This window comes from Euprymna scolopes, chromosome 4, assembly GCF_053919585.1.
Source record: "Euprymna scolopes isolate OS-2025 chromosome 4, ASM5391958v1, whole genome shotgun sequence".
In the NCBI taxonomy this organism is placed as follows: domain Eukaryota; kingdom Metazoa; phylum Mollusca; class Cephalopoda; order Sepiida; family Sepiolidae; genus Euprymna; species Euprymna scolopes.
The window spans coordinates 57,738,141-57,753,745 of record NC_136485.1 but is presented as its reverse complement, the minus strand read 5'-3'; positions in this window follow the sequence as shown (position 1 = coordinate 57,753,745).

The window sequence follows — 15,605 nt, the reverse complement described above, 5'->3', positions numbered from 1 at the left end:
CTGTATTTAAGAATTCAGGTGATAAGTCATCTCCCTCTCAGTACAGACCAATAAGTCTCCTGTGTGTTATAAGTAAGTTGCTGGAATCAATATTAAATAGAGAAATAGTAAACCACCTCAGCAGAAACAATCTTCTTAGTGACACACAATATGGTTTCCGCTCTGCAAGATCTACCACAGATTTGCTAACGGTTATATCTCACAGGATTAGTGAATCGCTTGACAAAGGCTTCCTTTCTAGGGCAATTGCTTTTGACATATCAAAGGTCTTCGACAAGGTATGGCATAAAGGCCTACTTCACAAGATTTCCAGCTACGGTATAACTGGAAATGTTTTCTCAATCATTAAATCATTTCTCTCCGATAGGCTCATAAGAGTAGTGGTCGATGGACAAAAATCAGAGGCCTGTAGTATTAATGCTGGAGTCCCTCAAGGGTCAATGCTGGGCCCAACTCTCTTCCTGATCTACATCAATGATCTCCCTAAACACATACTTAAATCATTCATTGACATCTATGCTGATGACACGACCATCTACAGCAACACATCAAAGGCTGTAAATGACAAAGTTCTCTCTGATTCTCTCTCCTCTGATCTCGAGCGCGTGGTTCAGTGGGGGAAGATGTGGCTGGTTACCTTTAATGCATCTAAAACCAAACTCCTATCTTTACATCATCAACGCTTTGATCCCCATCAATTGAAATGGATGGCTCTCGTCTAGGAGAAGCCCCATGTTTTGACAAGCTTCTGGGTTTGACCTTTACTCCTGATCTGAAATGGAACACGTACATCAAGTCTGTTGCCAAGGTCGCTGGAAAGATGGTGGGATCCTTCTACCGCTCCAGAAGATATCTCACTACTGATGCAATTCTCTATCTATATAAAAGCCAAGTACGTTCAAGGATGGAATACTGCTGTCATATCTGGGCAGAAGCTGCTAAAAACAGCCTATCCTGCCTTGACAGAGTACAAAATAGACTTCGTGGCTTAGTGGGAGATGCCCTTTTCTCTACCCTGCAACCTCTCTCCCACAGAAGAGACGTTGCGAGCCTATCCTTGTTTTATCGTTATTTCCATGGCAGGTGCTCGTCTGAACTCCAATCTCTGGTCCCCCCTCGCCAATCTTTCATGAAAAACACCCGTCTAGCTGAATCCACTGTGAAAAATTTCCCCCACTCTTTATCTGTGCCTAAATCAAAACGTGGATTCCATGAACAAAGCTTCTTTCTTAGAACTACAGGGTGGCCGAAAAGTCCCAGGACACTGGCCGAAAAGTTAATAGAACTTGGTATTAAGGATCGTGTATGGCTACAGCAAGATGGTGCACCCGCACATTATGCACTTCCTGTGAGAGCGCTGCTAAATGAAGAGTTTCCTGATCGATGGATTGGGCGCGGATCAAATTCTTTTGCTTGGCTACCACGAAGCCCCGACTTGACCACTCCAGACAACTCATTAAGGGGTTTAATTAAAGGTCAAGTTTCTGGTATGAGATACGAAACCATTGATTAGCTAAAGCATGCGATTATTGATTATTGTTTTATTAACAATACATGTATAGTGTCCTGGGACTTTTCAGCCACCCTGTACATGCCTGTGGAACTCTGTTCCGTCTGCCTGCTTCCCACCTGACTACAACTTGGATGTCTTCAAATCCAACGTAAACAAATTCCTAATGAACCGCCCCCCTTATATAAACACTTCATCAAATCTCCATACTAACTTACTGTACTTGCAATAACCCTTATCCCTGAGTGGCTTCCGGGCCTTGATAAGTGGTGACCACCGTGTAAAAAAAAACAACAAAAAAAAAGGCTTGTCTTTTATGAATGACAAAACACACCGATCACATGTGCTCAATATGTATAAATACTCTTCTAACATGCACCTGGTCTTTTTCACATCCAGGATCAACATGTGAAACAAAGACAAATCGATTTATGGCAGTGATTATGATAAGGTAAGTCAAGACTATGTTGGCTCACCATATCAAAGTTTGGGTTGGTGATCAAAAAACAAACATGTCCTTCATTAACCCCAACACGGACACTTTCTCAGGTGGTGGTCGTTAAGCCCCTGTCCAAATAATAATAATAATAATAATAGCAATAATAATAATAATAATAATAACAATAATAATAATAATAATAACAATAGCAATAGTAATAATAACAATAATAATAATAATAATAACAACAATAATAATAATAATGATAATAGTAATAATAATAATAATAATAATAACAATAATAATAATAATAACAACAATAACAATAATAATAATAACAATAATAATAATAACAACAACAATAATAATAATAACAACAATAATAATAATGATAATGATAATGATAATAATAATAACAATAATAATAATAATAACAACAATAATAATAATGATAATGATAATAATAATAACAATAATAATAATAATAATAATAATAACAACAATAATGATAATGATAATGATAATAATAATAATAATAACAACAACAATAATAATAATAACAATAATGATAATGATAATGATAATAATAATAATAATAGCAACAACAACAACAACAACAATAATAACAATAATAATAACAATAATAATAATAATAACAATAATAATAATAATAACAATAATAATAATAATAATAACAATAATAATAATAACAATAATAATAATAATAATAATAACGATAATAATAATAATAACAATAATAATAATAATAATAACAATAACAATAATAATAATAATAACAACAATAATAATAATAACAATAATAATAATAATAACAATAATAATAATAACAATAATAATAATAACAATAATAATAATAATAATAATAATAATAATAATAAACAACAACAATACATGTAAATTTTTAACTGCAACACTAACCAATATGTGACGGAGGGGTCAGTCAGAAAAATATATTAACCTCAACACTAACCCTAAGTCTAGGTTAGCAGATACGAAACAAAAAGTCTGAAGTGGCAATCGAGAAAAAACATATTTATTAATTCCCAGCACTAACTTAAGTCTGGGTGACACCATTACATTTAAGTTTGAGTTCGAGTTAAAGACTGAGAAAAAATATACCCTTTATTAAGTCTGGATTAGCTATTATTAAACCAAGTCTGGATTGGTGTTCTGGAAGAATACATGCTATTTATTAACCCCAGTTCTAGCCTCAAGTCATCATCATCATATCTTATGAATCCGAAGATTGTTGGCATTGGTTTCCCCAATATACTTACGGGAGGGACGATTTGAAAGTTGCCAATATCCTAAGTAAAAGTGATTTTTGCAGAACGAACTGGGTTCGAACTTGGAGTACCCAAGTCGTTAGTCCATTTCGGTAACCACTTGACCATCGTCACTTCTAGGTGTATCAGAATTTTTGGGGAATTTTTGACACCCCTAACACGAAACTGCGAATAAAATATAAAAAAACTCGTAATTTCTTCTTTTAAAGTGGGTTGTTTATTTTCTTTATGGAATATACTTCCAAAATAAACTATTAGAGCTGTTTAAAAAATAATAATAGAAATATTATTTTTTATTTAAAATAAAAAAAACAGTGTTTACAAAGTGCCTGCGCGCGTTCATGCAGCCATGTTTTTTACGTAATGAAATCAATTGAATTTTACGAGTTAATTTTTTTCGATTTTTAAACTTAAAAAATCTATCAAAATTTTTCTATCGGTTAAATCTTTACGATATTTTCAGGGTCAATGTGAAATTTTATGCTCTTTCCAATGAACTGAATATAATATTTTAGACAAACGTTTCTTTTTTAAATTCACCCCCCCTTTTGAAATGTCTATTAAAATTTTAATAATTAATTTACTCACCAAAGTTTTATATATCACAAATTGAAGATAAAAGGTCAATAAATAATATATTGTAAATTAAAACAACAAAATAAAAGAAGTGATTTTTGGAAATTTACCTGTAAAGTCCGAAGAGTAAAACCTTTCTTTTTTTTTTTTTAAAAAAAAACATGTTGATTTTTTTTTTAATTGGAAGCTTATGTTCCGCTTATATTGTCCAGTAAGTATTGGACGCTGACGACAATTTTTTCTGTTTCATTCAATGTTTTCTTTTTTTTTAGATATTTAAAAAAAATTCACTCGATTAAGAAGAATTAAAATATATTAAATCAAAAATTTATGTATTTCTTTGAGAAAAAAAAAAAAAAAATCCCCGACTGTTGTTTTTTTTTTAAGGCAAAAACTTATAAGTAAAATTTGACTAGTTTTCACCTATGAGGACACATATTTATTCATGCACAAGGCTAGACGGCTAATGCGGACGTGTGGTTTTTACTTCCTTCTGTCCATCTAAACAAGAATAAACACTATTTCCAGTGGTTCGATAATCACGTAAAAATGCTTACGTAATGGCGGCTTTTTCAAATAGTTGTTTAAAAAAATTCTTTTATTGAAAAAAATAAATGGAATTTAAAATATAAATATGGATAAATTCTTAACAATGAAGAATGGAAGTACACATTGAATAGTATTCTTTATAGGTAAGTGATTTTTTTGAATTTATATCGATTTTTTATAATCGAAGTAAGTAAAATTTCGTTGATTTTCTTCAAATCTTCTTTTTAAAGAAAACCGATAACCCTAACGTGAAGTCTGGAATGGCTTCTTAAAAGTCCAGAATCTGTTGTTGTTGTTGTTGTTGTTGTTGTTGTTGTTCTTCTTCTTCTTCTTCTTCTTCTTCTTCTTCTTCTTCTTCTTCTTCTTCTTCTTCTTCTACAGCATTTGATTCATGAACGGGAGGGGAAGGGTAGCTCCCTATCCTCATCGTTCTTTTTATCAATCTTATTACACCCCTCCCTTTTGTTTTTGTTTCAACCACAGCGATACGCATAATTAGTGACCGGCGACCGCCTATTAGATTAGAACCGACAGACCAAGAAGTTCGTAAATCAAAGCAGCAACAGCAGCAGCAGTCCCTATCCCCTTCGTCCTTTCCACCACAACAAAATAGGAAAGGAAGAGAATTACTTCCACGTTCCATCCTAATGAGAGAGAGAGAGAGAGAGAGAGAGAGAGAGAAAGAGAGAGGGGGGAGAGAGAGGGGGGAGAGAGAGAGGGGGGGTAAAATAAAGATATACTTATATTAATACAAGATAAACCACATTTATCATTGTTTGTCAGAAATTAAATAAGTTGAAATGCGAACATTCATCGGTTGATATAAATTGATGCTTGTTTTTTATTACAGCCTTTCTGATTGATTGATTTAAATTTTAACCCCGCGTGCGCGGGGAATTAAAACGGACAAAAGTCAGTTCCTGACTAGCTTCCTAACTCGATGCACGTTAGTTGTGTTTATCGTCGAAGCTTGGACTCATTAATTTAAAGGCGAATCAGTCCCGATCTGTCTCAGCACCGTGAGACAATTTAACCTAAAATGTCGTCTTTTTAAATCATCAACTATGCTGACATTCGGATCCCCACTTCCATGGAATGTCGGCGCCTTTAAAGAATGTGCAAATATTGGACTCTAAACAAGAAACCATGAAAGCCTTCACAGAAGAAGAAAAAACTACCATTTCATAAGAAGTTTAATTAACAGACTCGAAAAGAGCGGCTTAAAATGACAGAGCATTTTTACCCATGATAAGAAAACCCGATCGGCTAACGAATTTGCTTTATCATAGTTGTGTCAATTTTTCCGCACTGCAGAGTTCTAAATTATGTGAGAATAAATTTCTCACATAATTTAAGTTGCAAAAAAAAAAAAAAAAGAAAAGGTCTTAATTGATTTAATTTTACTTAAATAATTTGAGTTTGCAAAATTGTAGCTTAATTAATTTTAATTGTCTTTAACACTTTAAGTTGCATAATGTGAATTAAAAAAAAAAAATAATTGCCGTAAATACTTCAAGCTGCAAACTGTGATTTGAATTAGTTTTAAATGACTTTAAGTAAAAAAGAAGGATATGCCTTTTTTTATTTAATTTAATTTTCTTTAAATTTAAAAAATCATGATTTATGTAGCCTCACCTTTGATTTAATTGCAAAATTACGGCCTTTACTTATTTCGAGTTTGCCTTGAGTAACAAGATTACGTTAATTATTTACGAACCGCATTTAAAGTTGCGAACCTGCGAGTTGAATATTTTGGGGTCGCTAAATTGTAAATTGTAATGTTTAGTTTTAATTTCGGCAAAGTAACGACATAAGACTTCTTTTCAAAATTTGCCTATTGATCGCAAAAAAAAAAAAAAAAAAAAAAAAAAGGAAGTGTTAAACTTGGTGACCGGAAAACTAGTCCTTGGAAAATTCGTACATGAAAAACTCGTCCGTTTTTGCTAGGTAGGAAAACTCGTTCGATTTTGCTAGGTTGAATTGAATAGATATCGATTGAAAACACATTTTATGACCGTTTGTGAAAGAGACTATACCCCCGATAATATTTAAAAAATATTTTTACTTGTTTATTATTGCGCTAAAAAAGATAAAATCGATTTTCTAGATGTTCGTTTTCTACCTAACTGGCAAAGTTGGTTTCATTTATTTTAAAGCGTTTATTCAGTTCAAAGACGAAACTACAGACCGCATAATACTTTAAAAAAATATATATTTATACTTATTTTTAAAAGGGCAAAATCGATTTTTCTACCTAGCTGGCTAAATTGTTAGTGGTTTAATTTATTTTAAAGCGTTTCAGTAAAAAAACGAAAAAAAACAATAACAAAAAAACAAGTATCGTCGAATTTTACGTAAGAACGAGAAATAATGTCCGACATGAGGGAAACATCTTAGGGATCTTGATAATCACTCAAAAAGAGAAAATTAAAGAAAATACTGAGGGCGATTTAGTTTTAAAAATTTTAAAAGAACCCCCATCCTCCGACAGAAAATAAATTTTAATATTTTTTTAAAATATAATTCTTCCTCCCCCCCAAAAAAAATGATAAACAACAACAAAAAATGGAATTTAAAAGATTCTTAATAAACGGTAGTAGAGTTTTCGAAAAAATAGATGAATAAATTTCTTTATTGATTACTTTTTACTTAACATATAACAATTTTGAAGTAAAAAGTAAAAAAGTTAATGAGTTTGCGAGAGATTTTCAACACACGGCTTCTCTACCGACAAAAACAGGTTTCGCTTTTTACTTATTAGTTAATTACACATTTTATATTTCTAGGACCTATTTACAATGCCTCCCCCCGGGACAGAGTTCGACACCAGGGTTATTTTTTTAACGTGGAGGAAAGGTACAAAAATAAAAAATTATCTCAGTCGTAAAGGACTGCTCCTCCACCGAAAGAGAACGAGAAATCGAAGTGCAGCATATGAAGAACAGATGGTGTTTATTTGCTCCCCCACTGAGCAAATTAGGCACAAGGCCGTTTTTAATGTGAGGTAAAAACCAGCTCCCCTTAAAGTAGGCAAAAAGGGGGCACTCTGGTTACCAAAAAAAATAATAATTGTCCCAGTATAGAGGGTTTCCCCTCCATTGACTGGTACAAATTATCTTAAGTGCAGCATCTGCCGGAACAGATGGTGTTTATTTGCTCCCCCACTGAGCAAATTAGGCACAAGGCCGTTTTTAATGTGAGGTAAAAACCAGCTCCCCTAGAAGTAGGCAAAAAGGGGGCACTCTGGTTACCAAAAATAATAATTGTCCCAGTATAGAGGGTTTCCCCTCCATTGACTGGTACAAATTATCTTAAGTGCAGCATCTGCCGGAACAGATACTACACTTTGATCTTGGCCAAGAGGCATTAAATTTTCTTATTTTAACGATATGTTTTGGAGTAATAATAAAAAAAAAAAAACAGTGGAAGGTTCGATTCTTCTTCGGTACTTTTTGTTTTTGTTTTTTAATTCTATTATTTTTTTTTTTTCTCTTATACCAAATACACCCATGCATTATTTAAAATTATATCTTTAATCAATAAAGACTACCTTATCTGATGGGATAATTGTATATTGCTTGTTATTACAGTGTCCTTGAAAGGAAAAGGACCCCAGTGTTTTTCCATTGCATTTTGGACATTGGGAAACAAAAATCTTTTTTCTCCCAGACTATTTTACAGGAATTGAAATCTAGGGAAGAATTAGTACGTAGACCTGTGATAATGCCTGCGAATACGTTTATTGGAACGAGGTTCATGGATCTCCTGGAGTTCGATGTCTCCATAAAATTGGATTCTCAGAAACTCTTTCCTTTCACTGCCCTATTCACAGACAGTCTTAACTTGAAATTTGAAGTTGACATCTGACGTAACTGGGGCAGGTTTTCGTCTCTGTCATGGATATAAGGATTTAAATGGCAATGTGCTGCATGGTTTCATCGGCCTGGATTTAATCTAGTGAATAAAAAATTTGCGTGTGGTTAAACTTCTTGATGGGACAACTTGGAAAATTTTGAATAGAATTATCCCATTTGGGGATGGGCGTAATTTTTTGAAGCCCAAATCAAATGAGAAAACTCAGAATGAGTTGCTGCACGGCCTACTAAATAAACATGGCCGTGTATCTTGCATTTTTACACCAGTTTCTAACCGGCCGATTGAAATTGAAAGTTGATTAACAAATTGAAAGTAATTTACAATTAGCAAATTGGCCACTTAAGTAATTAAAAAAAATTAAAAAGGGCATAACTTTTAGAATTATATTTTTGAATGTAAATAAATAGTAATAACTAGCAGGACCCATTAACTGGCGTTGCCCAGTGGAAGCATTCCCCTCTCTTCTCGTAGAAAAATTAACGTACGGTTGTTGTTGTTGTTGTTGTTGTTGCCTAACCCTCAACCCCCTCATGTTAAAATCGACTCTCGGAATGGACACCCCAACCTTCTCTGTCACTCGCAACATTCCCATATTAAGAATGACTCTTAGAATAGATACCCAATCCTGTGAGTGTGGAATGGGAGGGTTGTCAATATGTTTGCTCCATATTTAACCTTGATAATCACTGTCAGGACCCCGAGGCACAAATACTAAGCAAGAAAAAAAAATTGTCATATTAAAAGAAAGTGTGTCTCTAATTTGTCTATAATAAAACACATACATACGGTATTGGGTCGTGAACTGAGATTTAAACTTAATGCAGGAAACACAAAGTAAACAATGATAACCGTAAGTCAAAATGTTACGTTTCAGGGTTGTTTTTTTTTGGGGGGGGGAGTATATTTGCGATGTTAATGTGTGCATAGGTATCGAAAAAAAATGTAAATAAAAAAAACCGTATGAAGAAGGAAACGGCCTGTTATAAAACAAAGGGACCCCCCTCCCCCCTCCCCAAAAAAGAAAGAAATAGCACCGTTGTTGGTTTCATCAGTATAATCGTAAGCAAAAAAAGAAAGAAAAAAATAATTATATCCGTAAATTGTATGTATTTTGTTTCATGGATTTTTTTTTGTGAGGGTGATAGTTGCGCATAAATGTGAGGGTATAAGTAATTAACTTTATGATTCTGAGCGTTTAATAATTTTGTATTTGGTTTAATATTAGCACCTACTGAAAACCTGCCCATATATCACCTAATTACGACTCAAAAACTTGCCGTCTTATACATACTATATTGCACTTACATCTTAACCCCCCTATCATCTAAAATAGTTTGGGCACAACTCGTAGCTCAATTCTTAATACCTACTCATACTGTAACATTATCCTAGACCTAAGCTAACATAAATAAAATAAATAAAAAGGGTAAGACTAAAACCACATTATCTCCTCCCTAACAAGCCTTCTTACAATCATAGATGCTTACACTGCATGAACTTCACTCACCCCCTTTATCCATTAACAATTAAATAGCAATGTCCCTAAATCACTTTGAGGAGTGTAACTAATCAGCAGAGATATAATCCCCACAAACTAACCCAGTAACACTAACTAACCACGCGGGGTCGCAGAAATACCTGGATTAGAACCTAGGCGCGGAGAAAACCCTCTCAGTGCTGACGGACCCAGTAGGTCTTCCCAGATCATCCGTCTAGGAGAAGGAAAACTCTGAAACTAAACCAAAGGGGAGGGAGGCCTCTTCAGTCTTGGATGACAACCTTCTAGAGCTGGTGACTCAAACAAATTCACCGGTTTGCAAACCTAAATTGCTTAAGGAGTAGATAGGCTCTGTCTATCGCCCGGCTTCCATACTCCTTCTTTGCCTATTAGTCAAGCGCAGAGACACTATCTCAGTGATTCGACAGAAACACCCAGCAGTAGATCTTGTTTCCTGGCTAGGGCAACGAATGCCGTTTTTCCCCATTCCCAGCATGCCCCACCCCTAAAACTGAACACTTGGGAGTGCTTGAGTATGAGATATGCCTGAGCAATTAGATTGGGTTGACCTTCTTCTAATGGGTTGAGGGTACCGGATTGACAGTTCCTGGCTGCTGTTCCCGACTGGTAGTACAGGTGTTCTAACTCTTTGGTAGCGCTTAGAGCGGCTGCTCCATCAACAGTTGAATAATATCGGGTTGTTTGTAGTGCCATGATGCGCATGGAAAGGGACCCTGCACTCATCCCCGGTGGGCTTTCCTGAGGCCACAATCCTAATTGAAGAAAGGTCAGCTGATGGTCTACTTGTGATGCATGTCTGAAGCTCTGCATAACCTCTTGTTTAGCTCCCCCTTACCTAAACCGAAACTCTTTAAAAATAATATGACGACAGTACAATCTAAAAATAAGCTTAAACCAGGATTAGGGACAAACAAATTCAACTTGCCTCCTCCCTTGAGGCTCACATTCACAAATATCCGTGGGCTTAGAACTAATTTAGCTGATGTTGAAGCATTTCTCTTAACAAATACCCCGGATATCTTAGCACTAAGTGAGACTAACCTACACTCCTCCATCCCCTCTAACCACTTTAACATGCCTGGATATCTCCCACTCTGCCGTAAGGACTCTGACAGACATATGCACGGACTTGGAGTTTACATTCGTAATACCCTTCCCTTGACTAGAGAAACAAACCTAGAATTGGATGATAAAGCCTTTATGTGCTTTAGACTAAACATGCAGCACAACATTAGCTACTTTTACTTTCTCTACCGCTCTCCCTCGACTCAGGACTGCACCATAATAAACACAGTATCTGACAGCATAGACACGGCACTGTCCCTCGACACTAGCGCACAAATACATGTATTTGGTGACTTTAATGTCCACCACAAAAACTGGCTTGGATTCTCTACTTACACAGATGCAGCGGGCAGCACAACTCATAGCTTCACTATATCTCACTCCCTATCACAAATTGTTATGTTTCCAGCCCGTTTCCCTGACCAGGAAGAACAACACGCATCACTTCTAGATCTGTTTTTGACCACAGTTCCCAATGACTGCATAACGAAGGCCCACAGCCCACTCGGGAACGCTGATCATGCAGTGATAATGGTTGAAATCGCCCTAAACTCTAGAGCCAAAACTGAAGAGCCAGTGCTCAAAACAACGAGATATTATAAAAATGCTGACTGGAAGCCATCAGGGAACTAATTAGAGATGCCCCATGGAGAAATATTTTTTCTCTCCCTGCTGGACAATGTGCAAACGAGACCACTGACTGGTTCAAAACTGCAATCGAAGCGCATGTTCCCATGCAGAAATTTTATAGTAAGCCCCACTCTCCCCAATGGTTTACGTCGACTTGTGCAACTGCCATTGCTCAAAAGCAGCATGCATACCGTAGGTTTAACCGACATAAGTCCAGCTCAAACAGACTGAAGTATATAGAAGCTAGAAATAACGTTAAAAAAGAAATAGCGACAGCTAAGAGAGAATTTATGGAAACCACTAAAAAGCGTATCGAAGCACAAAAACTAGGAACTCGAGACTTCTGGAAAATCTACAACAGTGTAGTAAATAATGGGCAAGCAACAATTCCACCACTAACCAACAATCACGAGGTTGTCTCTTCAGCAACCGACAAGGCTAACATGCTTGCCAGTCGGTTTGCCTCAAACTCCACACTGGACTCTTCCAACCACCCCCTACCTGACTTTCCTATGCGGACAGACGCCACGCTAGACGATCTGAAAACCACCCCTGCTCAGGTGCATGCTATCATAAAAAACCTTGACACTTCAAAAGCATGTGGACCCGATCTTATCCCAGCTGTGCTATTAAAAAAGTGCTCAGCCGAAGTAGCTCCAGTTCTCTCCAAACTCTACAACAAATGCCTTAATGAAGCTTGCTTTCCGGGCTGTTGGAAAACTGCTTCTGTTGTACCAGTATTCAAGAATTCTGGCGAAAGGACAGACCCATCAAATTATCGCCCCATTAGCCTCCTCCCACTTTTTGCCAAAATATTTGAGACCTTAATTAACCATGCTCTAGTCCATCATCTTACAGATGCTAAACTTCTGACTGACAAACAATATGGATTTAGACAAGCCCGTTCCACAGCAGACATCCTAACTGTGATCTCTGAATGTATATACCATTCACTGGACAAAGCGAGGGAGGGCAGAGCGGTAGCTCTAGATATATCTAAGGCTTTTGACAGGGTATGGCATGAGGGTCTCCTCAGGAAAATTAGATCATACGGTATCACTGGTAGAATACTTAGCATAATTAAATCCTTCTTAGATAAGAGAAAAATCCAGGTTGTCCTCGACGGTCGTACATCTAAACAATATGATATAAATGCGGGGGTGCCCCAGGGTTCTATCCTTGGACCTCTATTGTTCCTGATATTCATAAATGACCTCCCCGACAAAATTGCCTCTGAGATGGGTATATATGCTGATGACACTACACTCTATGGCAAGCACGACATGAAGACGAATGAACACATTTCTAAAGAAATGGCAGAAACACTAGAGGAAGACCTCCAATCTGTGGTGGAATGGGGACAAAAGTGGTTGGTCGCGTTCAATGCTGCCAAGACTAAACTAGTTTCATTCAATAATTACAAGAAACCCTCTCTACCACCTATAGCAATGGCCAACAACTCTTTATCTGAGAGTACATCTTTCAAACTCCTTGGCCTAACGTTCACAGGAAACATGAGTTGGAACAATTACATTGAAGGCATTGCCAGGGCCGCTGCAAGAAAGGTGGGCTCTCTCTACCGTGCTAGAAAACTACTAACACCCGAAAGTATCCTGTACCTCTATAAGGCCATCATTCGCCCATGTATGGAGTATTGCTGTCACATCTGGGCTGGTGCATCTGCTACTAGTCTCTCGCTCCTTGACAAGGTTCAAAAGAGAGTCGCAAACCTGATAGGCCCTGAACTGGCATCTAAGCTTCAGCCTCTGTCCCATCGACGAAACGTTGCATCCCTCTACCTTTTCTACAAGTATTTTAGTGGTGAATGCTCTGACGAACTGCAATCACTTGTACCCCCACGACATGAGCACCCTCGACAAACTCGGCAGGCTGCTAAATCCCACCCCCACACTGTAGAGATCCCTAGATGTAAAAGATCTTTTTACTCCAATAGTTTCTTTCCCAGAACTGCTAGACTCTGGAATTCCATTCCAGGTCCCTGCTTCCCAAACAGTACTGACGTGCAGAAGTTCAAGTGTAACGTGAATCGACATCTTGCAGCCCAAATCCCTACATAGCACCCCAGTAGTTGTTGCCCCTGATAGTAGCCCCCTACACCAAAGTGGCAATTTGCCTTGTTTGGGGTGAAAATGTAATAAAAAAAAAAAAAATAAAAAAAATAAAACTATTTTTTTGTGTAGAGAGAGTAGCCATGCGTGTAAAGGTCTGACGTGTTTGTTTTTTATAAGAACGTGCTTATTCTGGAATGATAGATTATTATGTTTGCAGCCAATGAGAATAGCTGGAATGGTGTAGGAAGAAATTATTTTTTGAATCCGGAAGTGGAAAGATAATTGTATGATCCAGTTAAGAAGAATGTGTATGAGTGTATAATCCAGTTTAGAAGGGTGTAAGGACAATATAGTTATAATGTATATATATATCTTCCCGGTCTTAACTGGGGATGGTGGGAGTGGGAGGACTTGATTTAAAGAGAAAAATAGAAACTACTTCTTCTAAAGATATTGGCGATTGTAATGATGTTTCTCCTAGGATGTACTGTAGGATTTTATTAAGACGAATAAATGTGTATAAAACGGCGTTCTAAAGTTACATAAGATGGTGGATAATAGTTTAGACATAATACATTTGTATGTGACATCTGTTATTGCAAACCTACGGTGATTTGGTCCAGAAAGGAATTTCTGCAATCAAAATATTATATATGGAGATAATACCATAAATGATTAGCGATTAAGAGTGATTTCTCTTGATGATTTTCTGTTTTGTAAGCGATGATTGGTTTCTTAGAATTCCATATAACGTATTTGCTAACGCATTAATTACATTTATTGGAATTGTTTGTTTTTTTTTTAATATTTTTTGTTAAAAAAATGGTTAATAAATGTGTAGCATTTGGCTGTTCTAATGAATATATTACAAATTGTGAAAAAGTCTCCACATTTTCTTTTATTTTTGGAAAATCCAATCTTAGAAAAAAAATGGATGAAATTTGTTAATCGAAATAATTGGTTCCTTACAAAAAATTTAGTCCTTTGCATCAAACATTTTGAGGATGAATATATTTTGAAAAAAAAGAAACAAGTTTAATTGGAATTCACAACCAGTACCAACAATGCATTCAGAAAAACATAATAAAAACATCACTTTTGCCGACACAAACTGATTTTAGAAAACCCCCAAAACAACGACGGATTGAGAAAGACGAATTACAAGATTTTCTTTCAACAGACACCATATCGGATTTTACCCAGTTGACTGCAAAATTTTGTACATCTGGTTTCGAATTTATAAAAATAAATGAAGATTATTATAATTTATAGCATAGCCTTCGAAATAGAACACATTTTCCATCTATAAAAGAATGTATTCATATTGACCGAAACGTTTATGTCCAGCCCCAGTGCAATGGAAACCCCATACCATTACCACAATGGTTTAGAAATAGAAATAATGCTTCAATTTTCCAACCTACATCAAAAATGTAGTGGAAGAAAACTTGTACTCCATTTTAAACGAATTACAAAAAAGACAATATTATAGACCAAAAGGCGGTCCTTCATTTTCTGCAGGCCTAATACGTTATGCCTTACTAATGTGCTACACATCAAGGCAAGCCTATTAATTACTTCTAGAGAAATTTCCATCACCATATTTTTCGTTATTAGAAAAAATTCAAACAGGTGGTGTGGGATCAATTACCGCAGTCAAATCACTATTGGGAAACTATCATCTTTCTAAGGAGTGTGTTTTAGTAATGGACTAGCGAGGGGTACCCGGCGTTGCCCGGGTGTTTTTCGGGGTATGTGAAAAAAACCCGAAAATGTGAAAAAAAGCAGGTGCCCGTGAAAAAAAAAAACGAAGCCTTCACGACGCGCAGTTGGAAAATAGTAAAGTGTTAAAAAAACAGGTGCGCGTTTTTGATTGACGTGACGGTGATAGGTATTCAGCAGTAAGCATTTTGTGCGGGACAGTTTTGAATGAGGTGAATAAATCGGTTTGTTTGTTTTTAAAAACCCGCTCCCTGTTTATCAGGAGGAGCGAAATGAAAGCTCCAGCCTGATATGACGAAGTCGACATTGAACAAAGCTCTCTTGAGACAACTGGCTTTCG